We start from the raw sequence: 15419 nt of genomic DNA, 5'->3' as shown, positions 1-15419 counted from the left end.
AATCTCAATTTTTCGCCAAAGCCCATGCGATCCATTAGGTCATCCAACAAGTGCCAGTTAACACGGTGAAAAACCTTTTCCAAATCAATCTTGAGGGCAATTCTTGATTCATTGGAGCGGCTAAAGTGGTCAATGAGTTCGAAGTTATGGTCCTGAGGTTAAGAACCTATGCCTTCCGCTCCTAACAGGTCGGTCTTTTGGGTAGTATTGGCTAGGTACTTAACATTTGGTATCAGAGCGGGCTCCCACGTCGCGAGTTCGAATCCCCGGGGGGAGTCCTGGCGTGGGTGTCGCGAGCTCCGGATGTGGTCGCTGTAAGGGATTATGGGATCTTGACCCGGCACCCGTCGTTGAGTGTTAAGCTACCGTGGATGTCGGCTCACGAAGGTGGGGTGTCCTGTTATGGTCTTGGGGTTAAGTACCTATGTCTTCCGCTCCTAACAGGCTGGTCTTTTGGGTAGTATTGGCTAGGTGCTTAACATTCGAGTGCAGCCATAGTGAAGTCAAGAATATTCTTCCCTGTGAGGAAATCACCTTGCCCCCAGTGGATGACAATTGGAGGAAAGCCTTGAGCCGGTGTGCAAGAATTCTGGCAATAATCTTATATGTACTAGAGATGAGACTAATTGGCCGAAAATCCTCCGGTTGCTCCACGTTGGTTTTTTTTGGAACCAACTTGATGAATGAAGCCCCAATGCTGCTGAATGTGATGCCCTTATCATAGAAACTTTGAATCATAGCAAAATATCCTCTTTAATAATCGACCAAGCCCTTTTGAAGAAATCCCATTGAAACCATTAGGACCCAAAGCCCTATCATTTGCCATGCCTAACACCACCCGCTTGACTTCACCACCAAAGAAAGGAGACTCCAAAAGGGACGCAACTGCTAGGGAGAGGTGGGTGAAATGAAGGTGCTGAATTTTAGGTCTATTGTAGCATTCCTCCGCATATAGATTTGTGAGAAACTGAATCAGCACATTAGTAATGGAGACCCTACATGACATTAGCTCGTTATTGATACATGATGAGGTAATTCGGTTGGATCTCATCCTCGACGAGTCGAGGGCATGGACAAACTTTGTGTTTGCATCCCCATTTGATAACCATTTGAACCTAGCTCTTTGTTTCCGTCGAATCCTTTCTTGATGTAATAATTATTGCCAATTGGTTGAAAGAAAAATGCGCGAAGAAAATTCCAAGGGGGATAAATACCTTTGCTCTTCCACTGAATCTGGATCGGCGATCTGTGAGAGAAGAGAGACTTTCTCGGCACCCAACGCAACACGACGGCTTGATGACCATTCTTTGAGTTTTCCTTTAAGAAACCAAAGCTTTTGAGGAAAAACCCACTCTACCTCCGGGTTGACAGTTTAACCACCATCCTTTGATAAGAGGATCAAAATTTTGTTCCAGCAGCCAAGAGTTCTTAAAACGGAATGGGGGAGGTCCCCATCTACCAAAGGAGGTGGAAAGCAAAATGGGCCAATGATTGGACCCCATGGCACCCTACCCGATATATTCTCATATAGTTGAAGCCTGTCCGGGCAAGCAAAAAACAGATCCAGTTCTGATAGGATTGGACACTGTTGACCATTTGACCAAGTAAAGGTCTTCCCGGAAAGAGGGATCTTGTCCAGCTCTCAACCATCGATGAAATCGGCAAAACCCTTCATGGAAGAGGTGATGCTAAAAGCTGGAAGTTTCTTCTCACTGCAGAAGCGTATAGCGTTGAAGTCTCATACAGCGAAGGCGAAGCCCACATCTGGTTAAGCACCGGAGCCTCCATTCCGAAGGCAGATTCCCAAGGATAAGAGACCCTCCTTGACATCAAGAGCATCAAAACAAGTGGAATCCTAGGAAATTAATATGCCACCCAAGTGCCCAATGGTGTTAACTACCACCCACTTCATCGAAGAACAGCACAATAGCTCCCTTACGAGAGAATCAATCATCACCTGACACTTTGTCTCTTGGAGCATCACAATCGAAGGCTTAAAATGAGAGAGGAAAAGAGAAATTACGAATGAGAGAGGGATTCGACTGAGGTTAGTCTCGGGTGGCTGGGTAGTAGTAGTACTGGGTTCACCATGCTGAATTTAACGACGGTTGTTCTGGCATCGTCTTCTTCGCTGGTAAGTGGCCAGAATGGGAGGCGAAGCAATACCCAATTTGGGAGCAGCTCCAGTCGTGGACTCCGAATCTGAGTGGTAGTTCCTTTCAGCCCCAGGTGGGGATTGAGGAGGGGAAGCAGATGGAGAAGCCATTTCGTTCGTGAGTGAGAAGTGTTAGCGAGCGTCTGAGTTTGGTTAATAATCTGGGTTTGGCCATGGGTTGACTTCGGTGGGGCCATGTAGAGGTCTGTCAAAGGCTGCATTTGCCAGATACTGAAGGAAGCAAAGTCCGTGGCAGGGGAGAGAGACTTTTCCCCTCGGTTGAAAGTGCCATCGTGCAGGGCAGGAGTGGGGGCAGCTGACGTGGCAGGCAGTAGTGGGAACCAGACAGAAGTTTTTGTAGAGGGGGATGGGTGGCGGTCACGAGGGGCGTGGGGTTGAAAGGAGGTATCTGGCACGCGATAGGTTGTAGGTTCAGAGGCTTTAGTGGATGTGGGTGGGACTTTGGTGATCAGGTTGGCAGGGAGTAAGTTGCAGAATTTTCTCTCTTGACCAAGGATCCACCAAAATTAGGGAGCTGAAGTACAAGTGCTTCAATCATTCTTTTGTTTATCTCAATAAAGGCCTTTGATGTTGCTTTATACTGTTTGGACTCTCCTCATTTCATGCAACTGGTAATGGGAGTCATAATGGTGCTAAAACCCGGATAAAACTATGGTAGGAAGTTGCTCATCTATGGAAACTTTCTAAACTCATGTACATCAAGAGGTTTCAGGCCGACTTATAATGGCTTTGACTATCTCGTGGTTGGTAGCTATATCTGTGATGGATACAACAAGACCCAAAAAAATGACTAGAGGGCTTATGAAGGCACATTTTTTAAGGTTTATGTGGAGCTTCTCTTGTCTCAAAACTTCAAACACCTTCTTCAAATGCATGAGGTGCTCCTATCGTGTTTTGCTATATATGAGAATGTCATCAAAGTAGATGACCAAAAATTGACCAATGAATAGCCGAAGCACTTGGGTCATAGACTATCCTTTGTCTTGAAGGCTTTCTTCTACTTACCACTAGGTCTAATGCTGGTCTGTGGATAACCACTCTTTAAATTGATCTTAGAAAATATTTCAGATCCTGTCATCATGTCAAACATATCGTCAAGTTGAGGAATTGGGAATCTATACTTTATAGTAGTTTTGTTAATGGCCTATCGACACACATATGCCTACTGTCATCTTTCTTGGGGAAAAGAATGGCACATACAGCACAAAGACTAAGGCTTTTCTAATGTATCTACTTATCTCTTTAATTCAGCATTCTCTGCAGGAATCATCCTATAGTGTGGCAAATTGGGTAAGGACGTTCCCAGCACATGGTCAATGGGTGTGTTGTATGTTGTGCATTGGTGGCAACTCCCCAGGAAGCTCCTCTGGGACCACACGAGCATTTGATCACCTCCTGAGGAATATAATGGTCTATGTTTTCTTGAGGTTCAGGAGCTTCCTTTGCCGCTAATGCCAATAATACACTGTGCTCTTTGCTTCCTTTTTAAACTACTTATGATTGAGCACATGAAGAGATTTTTGTTGTGCAGACTTAGGTTCACTATGTTTCTCTAGTATGTTTTTCACTTCCTCAGGTTTGGAGGGGTTAAGCTCTATCCTTTACTTTTCATAAAGAAACACATAAGTATTCAACCTCCCATAATGAGTGACATTTAGATCCAAAAGCCATGGTCTGCCTGAAATGATAACTGCAATGTCCATACGAAAACATTACACCATAGGCAATCAGTATATGCAAGAAATTGCAAAGGAACCAAACACCTTTTGTTGACTGGAATGGTTGTTAGGTCAACCCAGCCACTTTGTAATGATGTGGGTGTGATTCAGGTTTCAAACCCAGCCTTTCAATGGCATTTTTGGAGACAACATTCACGCAATTGTCTTATTGATGATTCATAGTTTTTATTGCCACACTTCATGTTGGTATGAAAAATCATTTTTTCTCCTACAGTAATCTTTACTCTTAGGTTGAGTAACCATGCACCTCACAACATTCATGTGAGCCATCTCATCTCTTTGCTCAACACAATCCTCATCACTTGCTCCTTCATCGGGCTCATAAACAATGCATTCTCCATCACATTCCTCTTCATTTCCATCTTCAGCCCTAGTATAGAGGTTCCTAGGGGGACACTGATAGGTATAGTGGCCTGCACTCCCACATCAATAACAGACTAGTATGGTGTTGCCATTGAAACTGTTAGCAGCAATTCCTTTCCTTTCTTGGGGTTTGGACCGGTTACTGCCCTTTAACACTGCTGAGTTGTTAACAGTAGATCAACTATTACTAGTGAACTCCCCAACTTGGGAATTAAACCTTTTAGCTGTATGTTCTTTAGTGTATTTTTCCAACTGGAGAGCTATTTTGGAATGCTTGATCTACGAAGTCCACAGTGAGTGGAATCATTGTACATCTAATTTTATGCCTTAAGCCCGTATGAAATTGAGCAAGCGTCCACCTAGGTCTTCTTGAATTTCAGAACAGATCATCAATTCATCTAATTTTCTTATATATTCAGAAACTGTCATGTTATTTTTTTGCAATGTTTGCAATTGGTTCATAAACCGATCCCTAAAAGACATAGTAAGGTACTTCTGTAGGCATTTTCCTTTCATTTCATTTAAAAAAGTCATAAGATTCGGATCTAAATGTTGGATTTGCTGTTCCGCATTTGTCCAGTGAAGCTTGGCTTGGCCAGTTAGCTTCTTTTTGGCAAACCTCACATATTGGTAACCTGTCATGCCATATCAATCAAAATAACAATCCAGATTAGATGACTGATCAAGAAAAACCTTTAAGATCAAGTTTCCCATCATAACTAAGGGCCTCAACTTTACCTTATTAGTAATATCATTCCCCCTGTCATTTCAATTGGGACCACATCGTGGTCCTAGGACTTCCCACCTCCCATCTTGTAATTCTTGATGTGGAGGACCACATGCGGGCCTCTAGACACAAACTTGAGTTGGTTCCCTTCTAACCTGTGTAACAGTACACCAGTATTACATGACTCATGGGGATTTGGCTGATCATTTCTCCTATCATTCTGCCCTTGTCCACTGAGATGGTAGCCTCTAGGCTTGTATGACACTCTTGGGTCTTGTTAGAAAACTTTGTCAAACTAGGTTTGTAGTTTACCCAACTTGGCATTGATGCTCAGTAACACTACTGCCATTTGTTCCAGGGACATGTTTTGTGGTATTTTAACCCAATTTGATCGAGTATGCAAGAGTTTTTTTTTTTTTTTGAAAAGGAGTATACAAGAGTAATGAGAGAATGGTATGGAAGGTCTAAAATAATGCCCCTAAACAAGGCTCTAGTACCAAAATTGATGCAGGACAGCAAGGACTTCAGGTTCTATGGTTTTAACAGGTGTTGAATTAGGTCAAATTGGGGCTGCCTAAAAAAATCAGGAAATAGGGTATATTAATTGCATGCTAATACCATAAGAAAAATGATTCAAACAATTAAAATATACTGAAATCACTATAAACATGTATAACAAGCACTAATTAAAGGAGAAAATACCTTAGGGATAAAAGTTCTTAACAAATCAGGATAAAGGAAAATAAAGCTCAAAAGGGCTCAAAATAGGTTAGGAAACAATAAAGATGCAATTTTCCAGGTTTGTCCTACTTTGATTTAGGCAATCCAAACAAGAAAAGACAAATTTCGCTGAAAGAACTAAAGGTGAATGTGAAAACTAATAGAGAGATGCTTTAATTGAAGCTAATAGTTCTGAATTTGAAGAAAAAGTACTGAAATTTGAAGAAAAGAGGGTCAAAAGAGCAAAAACAGCAATTTTAGGGTTTACAACAGTACATTGCTACGGTAAAAACAAAAAATACTGGCACCGTTATGTTGAAATAGAACTGGTACAGAGAAATAAGAATTTTTTAGAAGGCAAAAATTAAGAGAAAAACAAGAAAGAAGGAGAAAAGGATGCATCACAAAGAGAGATAACTTCATAACCCAAGCAACATAATTTTGAAATTTCCTTCATTAAGTGCCAATTACAGGGCATGGGTGGCTTTAAATAGCCACAATCCTAAAATTTAGTGGTCCAAATTAAAACATCTTATTGATTGAAACTAAGGGCCAATATTTAAACTTAAAGTAACCCTAATGGACTTTAAACCAACACTAAAAGACCATTAAAATAAATAAAAAATGAAATTTACAAATAAAACCAATTAGTTCTTACTGCTAAGACAAAACCGAACTAAACATAAACCCCTGAAAATAAAAACAAAATTACAACTAAACCCAACCTAATGACAAAAATCAAATCTTGGGCTCTTCATCGAGTCAAATAGCCACATTTTCTTTTTCTTCTTTGAACTTGCTCAGAACTCTTGATCTCTATCACCTTGCTACATTAGCTCAGATGAAACTAGAGGTTGAGAGTTTATGTTGGGATAATGGGGAAACTAGGCTATGAAGATCAGTCGACATATGGCACCACCCATTTGAATTTTCTTTACAAAGTGTACATCAAAGTCATAAAGAGACTGAATTTCTCACAGCTAGGTTATTTATGATGGAGGAGTCGTCAAAAATGCTTAAAGAGGCTTTGTCAAAGCGTAAAATTGAACTTTAAGCTTGGAACCTCAAATTCAGTTCCTAAGTCAGGAAAGGAATCTTTCCAAACTTAATTTGGAAAAATCCCTCTTGAAGGTTTATTCAGCCAGAGTGCTAGTAATCCCCCAAGGATTACCTTCATGTCTGAAGATGGAGTTGATGAGGAAGCAAGTTCTGCTGATTCCTGGGCTACTGCTTTGATTTCAGAGCTCTCTCACATAAAGAAAGCAAAAATGTTGAGAGTGGTAGTAAAACTGAAACCTCTAAGCACTTGGAACTAGATGACTTTCTAGAGATGGAAAGATTGACATGCCTCCAAACAGAATCTAACAGGATTTTCTGTTTCTGACAATATGATTGATAAGGGGATCTAGAAAACAAGTCCGGAATTAAGTGTTGCTAAGGGTTCAGATTTAAATCTTTCATCTTCAACTAAATCTAAGAAGAAACAAGTCACTTGGAAAGTATTCAGTCCTCAATAACTTTAATATTTTAATCCCAAGTCAAAGACTCGGGCGTATCTAAGATTTTGGAGGATATTGGCAAAAGTTGACTGAGGATATGCAGGCCACTTTGCTTCATCAATCCATCCAGTCTATTCAGAGGAAAGCAAAGTGCCAGCTGAAGACATATTGGACACCAAAAATGGCATTTCTTTGACTTGCGAGAATAGACCATGTATTGAAATCTCACAACACATTAACCAAGAGTTGGAAAAACCTATGTTTGAGATCCAGAGTTTCATAGCAGCACTTATAAAAGAAGCTAAAGAAATTCAATTTGGGCATCATGATTGTTGGGTTTGGGGCCAATGCTGATAAATTCTTAGTATCTGTTGATAAGGTTTTGTCTGGCGAGTTGAGTATGGTTTACTTTGTATATGAGCTGTCCCCTGTATTTGGTGAAAGCTACTGAACTGTACTTCAGCGTTGTGGTTCTAAAGGCAATGAAGGAGAACATGACTTTTCTTGATGTGTAGATAAATTAACTTCACTAAAAAATACGGTAAGTCAACCTTACCAAACAAAAGAAAGATTTTCAAGTGATTGTCCCCATGTTCCTGACTCCATTTCTGATCTTGAAACTGTTTGAGATGAGTATCTGGAACCCAGCTTTGAACTGAAAAGGCAGTTTATGCAAATGCTTGCAGGAGAAGATTGAACAGCTAAATTCGAGAGAGGTAATTTGGTATTAGACTTGGTCAGAGAGTTTGGACTAGATAGCAGTTCAATTGGATCCAACAGAGAAACTTCTGGAAGAACTCATGTCCAGTTAGCTTCAAGTTAGAAATCAAACAGCCTGGCAGAAACCCAATTGGTATGTATTTGCAGATATAAAGTGATCCAAGCTGTTAAGTACAAAAGAAACTGCTTTGGATATGAATGCAGTGTTTTGCTAATTTAATTGCTCAAAGAAGAAGACCTAACTGCTTTTGAAGCTGCCCACCTTGCAGCCTTAAAATCGAATCTCTCGTATACACTACAATTTCTTCCAAAAGAATTCTATCAGGACCAAATAAAGCTGTTCAGTCCAACACTGGAGACCGATACTACAAGAGTCAGACACAAATAAAAGAAAAAGAAATGCAGCAAAAGCAGTTCACGCACCTTAGTTATCCGAAATCCCTGCGTGGGTTCAATAACAGTTCTTCTGTCTGAGACAGGAAGAAACTGATTAGTCTGAGATACGAGGAAGTGATCCTTGTAACAAGCATATGAAGGAGGAAGAAAAAGAGGGCTGGCACAAAGTCACGGTTGTAGAATTGGATTGAGTGGCAAGACGAATGAGTGGTAGAGTCAGGTTTCGTCGTATTTTTCTGACTGTTTCCGATGGGTAGGAAACTGGTTTTGTGATGGTTTCATTTATAAGTTAAATAAGCGGAATCTGTAGGAGAAATTTCCAATCTCTAAAAATTCACATAGGTGCCTGAAAATTTCAGTCAAAAGGAAAATTTTTCTATGGCACTTTTTTCTTCCACTTTCTGATAGGAGCAAACACACCCTCAGAGAAAAGCTTATGACCAAACTTGCTGCATGGTATCAGTAAGCTCTTACTTTTTTTAGTTTGTGGATTGCTTACTATGGACCTGACTTGTTTTAACCCATATTTTTAAACATTTGCTGTTAATGAGTTATCATTGCTGCAAAGGTTTATGTTTTTTCTAATCTGATGCTATAGGATGGTCACTTGAGTTTTCAAGTGGCCGGGTATGGAAATTATTCTTGACCACGCTGAGGTGCATGGATCAGTGAAGGATCTGGATTTCAGGTAGGTCAGAAATATGCTAAGATTGAATGTTCACAGAAAGTGTGAGTTTTCTTACGGCTTAATCCATTTATTTGTATTTTTTAAGTTATATATGTTGACTTTATGCAATTGATTGCAGTTCCAATGGCAAATTTCTTGTATCTTTGGGAAATAGTGGCCCTTGTAGGGTTTGGGACCTAAAATCATCTACAGTTGTTGCCAATCTACCTCGAGAAAATGTGAGCACTTCTCCCAAATTTGCTTGCTGCTTTCTGTTCTTTCACTCTTGGCATTCTGGTCCTGATTTTTATTTGCTTATAACATGCAGGATGAGATTTTTGGGTTCTGCCGATTTTCCCAAAACAGTGATAACTAAATCCTGTATATTACTGCTATTAAAGGTGATAAGTTTTTTCTGACTTTTGCATGCAATTTTCCTTATATATATAGGAACAGGTTGACATTGTTTTGCAGGTAAACATGGAGGTATTGTATCTTGAAACACTACCTCGTGGAAGAGAGCTGGATCAAAGAAAATACTTGGTGATCCAATATCAGCCTTCAATATTTCTGCTGACGGAAAACTTCTTGCCATGTAAAAACTTTGGTCCATTGCTAGGACATTGTCATATAATATGCTTTCCTATATGACTACCTAAATTCTGCTGACTGTAACTGTTTTTGTTAATTTTTGTTCCTACCAAATGTATAGAGGGACAGTTGAAGGAGATGTTGCTATAGTTGACTCTGCTACGAAACAGGTGCACAGAAGGGTTAAGAAAGCACACCTTGGTCCTGTGACTGCATTGACTTTCTCGCAAGATGTCAGGTTGAACCCATCAGCTTCTTTTTGTTTGTTTCGATTGGCTTTTGAGCAATTGTAACTTGAGAACTGAATTGACTCAAAACAGTGGATTGCTTAGGCTCCACCTTCCGATTCAGGGCTCTCTCACACTGGATAGCTTTCAATGAACACAGGAAGGGGCAATTTCTATTCATGCTTTAATGGGACATTGTTGTTCCTTGCACTGCACTGGAGGTGTCTTTTCCAAGATCTGAAATTGTAGTGCCAGATTACTCGGAGAAAGAATTTTCAGTTATAGCAGCATGCTTATGTGGAGGGAGGGTGACTGTATCTATGAGTGTGTTTTCTTGGATGGGGTTGGGGGGAAGGGGTGTCTTCAGTGAAAGTCTGAAAGAAAAAGCTAGAAGAGAATATCCATTTTCAAAAAAATAAAATAAAAATAAAAACCAAGCTTGAAGAAAAATATCTTCAAGCATCAAGAGAGCCCATCTATTGTCAGTTATGTTAACACCAAAATTTTGTTTGTTTAGAAGAATTTGAGCTATAAATGGAACTTTTCAATCACGTTTTTTTTTTTTTTTTTGAAATGATGCTGAATTTTATTAAGAGAGCTCAAACGAGCAGATTACACGAGGGGAAGCCTTCCCGAACAATGAGAGATTGCTGGGAGGTTCCGAAATTTGCCAATTTATCAACCAAACAATTGGCTGATCTAGGAACGAGGTTCCAATTACAATAAATGGATGACACAATGTCAGCAATACAATCAGTGATTGGCCAGTGGCGCCAAGGAGGAGAGCTTTCTTTTGAACACCAACTGATGACAGTCTTTGAATCGCCTTCAATAATCAGCTTGCCATGGAGCCGCTCTTTAAAGATTTGGAGGCCGAACAGAAGAACACTGACTTCAGTAGTATTTGAATCAACAATAACCACCGGCCCTGCATAGGATAGAATAGGGTCTCTACTGCTGTCTCTTAAAACACCACTAGCTCCAGCCGGCCCATGACAACCTAAAGCACTGCCATCAAAATTGAGTTTGATGCAGTCGTAAGGGGGAGGATCCTAGGTGGCCATAACCGGATTCCTATGGGGGGCCACCATGTCCGTTATCAAACCCCAATTTTCTCGAAGGGAGACGCCCGATAGAGAAGCAAACTCCTTCCTAGAATGTAACCAGCTCGAGATAATGCCCACTGCTTGAGAAGCTACATTATCCGGGTTGCTAGCCTTGGAGTTGAATCTCCGGTTGTTTCGCTTTAGCCATATACACCATGGGACATGCGCAAGGCATGCCAAGAGAATTATCTTGCCTTGCTTAGGAAGGTGTATCCCTATAACCATCTCAAAGGTGCCAAAAAGGTCCTGATGTAGCCCCATTTGAAGACCAATCTTCTGAAATATCTTCATCCAGACTTGCCATGAAAAGTCGCAATGTAAGAGAACATGCTGGATTGTCTCATCACACACACCACAAAGGGGGCAAGTGCGATCGAGGGCATTGTAACCTCTTTATGGAGGTTGTCAGAGGTGAGGATCTGTTCCTTGATGGCCGTCCACACGAAGAATTTGATTTTATTAGGCGCTGAGAGCTTCCATGTTAAGTTTGCCTTGTGCTCATGCATGCTGTAATCTTGTTTTCTAATGTGAATCAACCATTAATGCTGGACTTCCATATCAGTTTATGAATTACATGCTCACGAATAGTAGTGTTGCTGAGTCTGGAGAGGAGAGCAAAAAACAGTAGTTTCTTCATCATTTAATCCCCGACGAAACGTAAGACTCCATGAGCGATCTCTCCAAGAATCAGCCACTGAGCAAAAGAGGTCCTTCGCCACTCTAGAGTGCCCCGTGAAATCCTCGGAGAGGGGGCGGGGGACCACACCATTCATCTGACCAAAACAGGAGGGTCCTTCTATTGCCTGTGTGAAAGGAAGTTCAATCTTTGAATATTTTCAATCACTTCTTTGATATTCATTTGATCACGGAACACTTCTGGGTACCATAATGTGGGCAGAAATATCTGCTAACCCTGAGTAATCCATGTTACATTTTATGAATAGCTTACTCTGACCTATTGTTTTGCATTCTATTCGATATCCAGCACTTTTTAACCATTCTTTGATGTACAAATGCAGGGCTTTGGTTTCTACTTCCTTTGATTAGAGTGCAAGGGTGACGGTCATAGAAAATAAAAAACAAAAGGGTATTATATGCCATCTCTATGTGACAATTTGGTTTTCTGCTACAAAACGTTTATTCACCAGTACTGTTGATAATGACCTGTTTATATCTCTGCAGGATTGAGCATGTGGCTTATCTTTTTCATCATTTTACTAGCCATTGTTGCATACATCATGAAAGATACAGAAGTTCTATCTTATATCTGCCCTCATATGAAAAAAAGGTGACTATATACCTGTCATTTGCCTTACTGGTGGCAAGTAGTTTCATCGGTAAGTGATGAGTACTGTGATGATTTTATTGGCAAGTGAAATAAGTAAGTCTCTGAAATCTTGATTCTCTGGTTCATGTGTTTATTACAGGTCTCTCCCATAGAATTAGAATATGCAAATTTCTCTCTGAAGATATTTTCTTGATGCACAGCGGTACATGGTTGTGGATAACAAGTATAATAGCATGATTTGAGGTGAGAAGTCCCTGTGGCAAATGTTGCACTTTCAGTGTCTGGTGGAAACTGAAATAATGGATTCTCATTTCCCACTATGCGGTCTGTCAGCCTCTCGGATGTGACACTGAAGCTGGCTAAAGTCGTAGGAATCCCTTTTAGGTGGACTGATTGAACCAAGTGCTGAGTTCACTAAATGAGGAAACACGGTGCATTTGAAAGAGCTTTTTAAGAAAAAGGGAACAAAACGAACATGGTTAAGAAAGGTAGAGCTTGATACTTTGAAGATTTAAACCCTAAAGCAATATTTAAGTCATTTTGTTATTTCGAGAGAATAAAATTTTTAGTACTTGTGAAGGGTTGACGTTGTAAGGGAGGGGAAACAAATGTATCTTAGGTTGGGGATTAGTGACTGTTAAATGTTTGAAGAAGAAAATGATTTAGGTCTCTACTTATAATAGAGTTAAATATAATTATTCATGTCCCAATTTCTTCTATTTATTATTTATTATTCTTTCCATTAGACTCCTTTCCATGAGAGTCATATAAGACTTTTATATTTGTTCTTCAATATTTTCTCGAGTTTGTAAACAAAAGTTTTTAAGTCTTCAATCTTTTTTGGTTGAAAAAAAATCTTCATAGATGTAAATTATTTTACTTAGATATTGGAATCACATAAAAATTTACTATAACATGTGGAATATAATACTTCTTTCTTCGTATTTTTTCTACTTCTCCCCCTCAAGTTGGAGTTTTTATTTTTATTTTCAAGAGGCTTAATTTGCACAAAATAAAACGGGAGAAGAAAAATAACTCCTAGTTATTAGAAAGTGATCAAAGTTTGAAAAAGATTCTATTCAATTTCAAAGGTGGAAAAAGTGGTTGTGCATTAAGGTAATGAAAAAAAAGAGTATTCACAATTTAAAGGTAGCTCAGAAAAACCCACCACTTCGGCGAAAAAAAACTTGACTTATATTGGATGTTGAGTACACTCCTATACTTTTACAAGTAGTGGGTCTATAAGCATTGCGCCAAACACAGATAGTAGTATTTATACTTGGAAAGGAAGAAACAATAATACAACACTTCCCAAAGTGATTATCTAAATTTAGAAACTTCAAGCAGGAGGTGATAATTCCAAACTTGGTTTCGAAAACTTGAAAAGAAAATAAGAGGAAGACGTTCATAAATCGATAGAGTAATGAGGATGACCTTTTTTTTTATTATTTGAAATGCTCGGGGAGATTGTACTGGTGAAACCATAAAACAAACGGACCAAGTATAACCTCAAAGAAAATTTTGGGGGTGGCGAAGTGAGCTAAATTGTTCAGAGACGACGACACCCAGGTCAAATTGCCTCCTTCAATCTCTCCTAAAATAACAATTTTACTGAGTATGAGTTTTGCATAACACTTAGTGGACCAATCCAATCTGGTTTGAACTAAATAAGTTAGAGATAGAACGGACCTGGACCAACATTGATAAATTGGGCAAGTTGATTTCCAAACTCAAAAAAACGGAACTCTTCGTCTCATGTTGGAGAAGAGCCGTGATCCTCACTGCAATTGCTCATTCTGTGAGAACCCTATAGGATTTGGCAATGGCCTGGTCTCTGAAATCGTATTGAGTCTGTGCCCAGACTTCCGCTTGCCGTCTCCGAGTAGCCATTGTCATTGCCAATCCAAGCAGCAGAAACAAAACATTGCAGCAACAAACTAAAGTTGGCCCGCGGTATGGCTTCCTGTATCAGTCTTAGGGACATGGGTATGCAAGTCGAAACGTTGAGCTTTTTCATGGGAGCGTCATTGATTGCACTGTCAAGGGCGTCTCCAGCATACAGTTGAGAATTTTGAACGGGGAAATTGCTAGCTTCAGCATTGCAGATTTCGACCTGTATCCACTACTTTCCTGGTTGCATTGAAAGAGTAGACAGATAATAAGAATAGTCGTAGGAGTTGACCTCATAACTTCGACGAGATTCCTCTCCCCGGTTAGGGGTGGTTTCGAACCAAGTCCATTCGCGAGCGGCTCGAGTTCGGTTCGGTGTCGGTTTGGTTCAATTTGGTATCTCAAGTTCGTTCGACCGAATTCAAGATCCGGAATCGGCTCGTTTAAATTAACGAGCCGAGCTCAACTGAAGCCAGGTTCGGTTCGATGGCTCGCTAGCCGGCGGGATTCACGGGGATTTGGGAAATTTTCGGGAGTGTCGGTTTTGGAACCGGAACAGATTCGCATCGTCTTCCGTTCCGTATCTGCGATTCCAATGCCCTTTCTCTGCCCTTTCCCATGTTTCTTTGCCATTTCCACTGATGAGGCCGTGGCTTATGGTGCCGTTGTTCAGGCCGCAATTCTGAGTGGCGAAGGCGACGAGAATTCCAAGACCTGCTGCTTCTGGATGTGACTTCGCTAAGTTTGGGTATTGTGATCGCCGGTGGAGTGATGACCGTAACTGCTCGATTCTATCTTGGTTTATAAATATGTAATTGATTCATTCGTTCTTACTTTGGAGGTATTTCATGTTTTGTGGTTTTGGGTTTCAAGTTCGCCGTGGGACGGGGAATAGTGTCGGAAAGTGCCAGGGAGTAAGGAATGTCCTGTGCTGGTCGCGACGCATGAAGAGGTCGCAATTCTTCTCGACTTATTCGGACAATCAACCCGGCGTACTGATCCAGAGGGTGAGCAAGCTCGGATCAAAGACAACAGTTTGTTGGCCAAATTCGAGTTGACGGGCATTCCTCCGGCACATTGTGGGGTTCCCCAAATCAATTAGACATGTTCTTCATTGTGGGGTTCCCCAAAAGTTTTATTCTCAAGCGAAAAAAAAGCATTAATTGAGTTCAATTAGACACGTATTCTCTCCTTTGTATCTCTCTCAAGGAAGGGTAATATTATAGTGATATTACCCTCAGGTATTATATATATAAGTTATATCCAATTTTATGTAAAGGTTATGCCCAATTTTATGTAAAATGTATGCA

The sequence above is a fragment of the Aristolochia californica genome, unplaced genomic scaffold, assembly GCF_029961685.1.
Source record: "Aristolochia californica isolate CCGP_79_NKW_82.1479 unplaced genomic scaffold, dmAriCali1.0.hap1 SCAF_13, whole genome shotgun sequence".
Taxonomy (NCBI): Eukaryota; Viridiplantae; Streptophyta; class Magnoliopsida; order Piperales; family Aristolochiaceae; genus Aristolochia; species Aristolochia californica.
This window is presented reverse-complemented; position numbering follows the sequence as displayed.